Below are 3724 nucleotides of genomic sequence, written 5' to 3'. Positions count from 1 at the left end.
TTTTGGAGTCGCTAATTACGAATCTGGCATCCGTTGAACTCTATCGCTTCAGGTTCAAGGTCATTTGAAGGTCATTTGAAGGTCAAATCGAGAAAAAACTGTTTAAAAATTTTAAAAAATATGTTATAGGTTTTTGGGGTCGCTGATTACGAACCTGGTGTCCGCTGACCTTTATCGCGATAACCTGACCCGAGCTAACCTCAGAATACATGTTTAAGAGCGTCAAATCTCTCGAAAATACAGTTGGTGGGTAGTGGTGTTTCCTATATTTGTAGGGGGTGGGGGTGGCTGGGGGGTGGAGGGTAGTCCGTTTAGCGTGCAATCTACTCGGGATACTTATAAGATACTACCATGATTTTTTCAGATTTTTTGGTCCAAAAATAAATTAGGCCAAAAACGGGCCTTACCGACCCTCCCCCTTTAATAAAAATACACGAATTTTCATCCAGGTAGTTAAGTTTTTAACAAAAATAGCTGAATCATCAATTAAAAGAGTTTCATCATTAACTCATAACTGATAAGCATGGGGGAATCCAGACAGGGCCGCATGAATAACTTTTGTTGGATTTGGGCGCATGACGCAACCTTATTCAACTAACATGCTGAGAGTGCGGCCATTATGCTGCGAGTCACTTTTCACTTGAATAACTTAGTTCCTTGTAACAATTCACTACTCAACTCTGGTACGCATACATACAAAATAATATACATAACTTGTATTAGTTTGTTTGATCTATTTTATAAATACTCTTCGTGAAAAAAGTTGAGGATCATCATATTCACGTGCCTTCAAAACATTTTAGTAGACGAAATAGGTGTTTTTATTGTAAATATTTCTCACGTGACTATGAGAATGCAATTTTTTATCGGAATAAGCTAATGTTGGGTGTTTATGAAATGTAATACAATGTGCACATTTCACCATTTTTCTTGTAAAAGTAGAGGGACATTTCGTATATAAAGCGAGAAATACTCAAGGAATATTTATTTGTTCACCTATTTAATTGAAGTCTTTTAACGTTACAGCGATGCGATTATTAATTTTTGTCTTTCTCTGCTACCTTCTTTACAATAGTGAATGTGCAAAACCAAAAGCAAATTCACCGTATACGATTTCGTATACAGTGATTTTGGTTTTTATTTTGCACATTTACTATTGTAAGGAAGGTAGCAGAGAAAGACCAAAATTAATCGTTCTTTCTTTACAGCGGTGAATGTGCAAGACCAAAACCAAAATCACCGTATACGAATTTTTATTCGGTGATTTTGGTTTTTGGTTTTTCACATTCACGATTGTAAAAATGGTAGCAGAGAAAGACCAAAATTAATAATTGCATTGCTGTTAATGTTAAAGACAACAACGAAATACGAGTGTAACTAACTAGGAGAAATTTACTCCTGTGTCAGAAGGCTTCTGGACATAATGACACAAATGAAATTTCCTCTTAAATTTAAAGTTAAGAGGATTTTCCTTTGTATCAAAATGAATCTTTTTGCAGTAAACATTATCTTTTTGAGGCAAACTTCACCTCATTTTGCACAAAAATAAGGTTGCAGCCAGAGGGGCAGGGGGGGGGTTGACCCCCAACGCGAATTCTTGGCACATAAAACACATGCACTCTCCTGTGTGTCGCTTCATATCACTCTGATTTTTTCTCCTGCTCCCCCCCCCCCCACGAAAAATGTTTCTGTCTACGGCCTTGCAGCCAAATAATTCTGTATGTGTAGAAAAATATTTAAATGCACTATAAATGAGAAACAGTTACGAGTGACTGATTCAAAATTAATGTTGACTGGTTTCAGTCAAATGGATTTGACTACTGACAAATCAGTCAAAAGTTACTTTGCCTAATCTGTTAAATTTTTATCTAAAAAAGGTCAATTTTCTACCAAAAATAAAATATTAAAATTTTCAATGTACAAAATAATTTCAAAAACAAAAAAAATTATTTTCAAGACAATAGTAACCTTTTCAACGAAACAGATGAATTATCAATTAAAATGATAATTCAATTACAAAAAGAAAAAATCTGTAATAAAGCAGTTTAACTTTCAATCAAGTACATAGTTTAATTTAAAAGAAAATTAATTTTCCGTGACAAGATTAATTTTCTAACAAAAAAGACCAATTTTAAAGAAATTACATGAATTTTTAACTACAAAAAATAATTTTCAACAAAATAGATGGATTTCTGACTTAAATAAAGAATCACAATGAAAAAGAATTAATTTTTAACAAAGCAGTTCAACTTTCAACGTAAAAGTTGAATTTTTAATTTGAAAAAATCAATTTTAAACGAAAAAGTAGAATTTTTTCAATCAATCTTCTATCAATTTTCAACTAAAGTTAAATTTTCAACTAAACAAAAATTAATGTGTAACAACGCAGTTCAACCAAGTAGTAAAATGTCAAAGTAAAAAGATGAATTCTCATTAAAAAATGTAATAGTTTATATTTCAACTAAGAAAGGTTTCAATTTAAAATACAAAAAATTTACATATAACCAACGAAAGGAATTTTCAGTGAAAAAAATTAATTTTTTACCAAAAAGCACGAATTTCCAAAAAAATATATGACGCTTGAAACAAGTAGCTTGATTTTTAACTAAAAAAGTCCATTTTTCAACAAAAAACGGAGTTGATAAATTTTTAGTAAAAAAATAAATTTTCAACAAAAAAACAATGACTTTTCAGCAAAGTAGTTCCATTAGAAAACCACAGAAATAATCTTTTAACTAAAATTACGAGTCATTAAAAAAAATTCCAACAAAGTAGTTTAACATTTAACTAAGTACTTAAAATTTTAACCACAAAAGATTAATTTTTAATTAAAATAATAAATCAATGGAAACAATTTCAACTGTAGTTGAATTATTACTTTAAAAAAATATAAATTCATAACAAAAAATGTAATAGTTGGCATTTCAGGCAAAATATTTTTATTTTTAATAAAAACAACCGAATTCAACCATAAATATGAATTTTGAATAAAGATTTATTTTTTACCATTAAAGGCAAATTGATCTAATTAGTAACGTTCACTGACCGAATCTGTGATTTTTAATTGTTTACATAAAGTAATTTTTAATAACGCAATTAGTAACTTTTACTAATTGAATCAGTCATTTTGATTTATCTAATCAGTAACTGGTAATGTCATAATCAAACATTTACTTTTAATTAAAACAATGTTTTAAAATTTAGGAACTTAATTAGGAATTTTAGTTCAGAAATAATTTCATTATTTTATTATAGGAGGCAAATCAGTCACTTTCATTACATTTCACAAATACTACTATTCTTTTTAATAAAGTTAAATTTGTTTATGAGCAATTGTGTATTTTTTTAAACAAATTAAACGGTTTTATACTTGGAAGAAGGATTTCTCAAATGTTCGCTTTAAAGCCAAAATTTCCATTAAAAAAAGTTCAATTTCTAAGAAACCATTTTTATTTTTTAATGAAATTTAATATTTGTATATTCAGAAGACGGATTTCTGGAATGGTACGTTTTGAAATAACACATTCAACGTAAGAATGATTAAAATCTGTTTGAATGTTCAGGAGAAAAATGTTGATCATTTGGTAACATTAATATAATAATTAAATTAATATAATAATTTTGTTCAAAAGTCATTCTTTTCGATTGAGAATTGAACGGTTTTACTTGAAATTCGTCTTTTTATGTTTAAAATTCAAATACCTTCGTAGAATATTTACTCTTC

The sequence above is a fragment of the Belonocnema kinseyi genome, chromosome 10, assembly GCF_010883055.1.
Source record: "Belonocnema kinseyi isolate 2016_QV_RU_SX_M_011 chromosome 10, B_treatae_v1, whole genome shotgun sequence".
NCBI lineage: Eukaryota > Metazoa > Arthropoda > Insecta > Hymenoptera > Cynipidae > Belonocnema > Belonocnema kinseyi.
Note: the sequence above shows the minus strand (reverse complement) of the source record.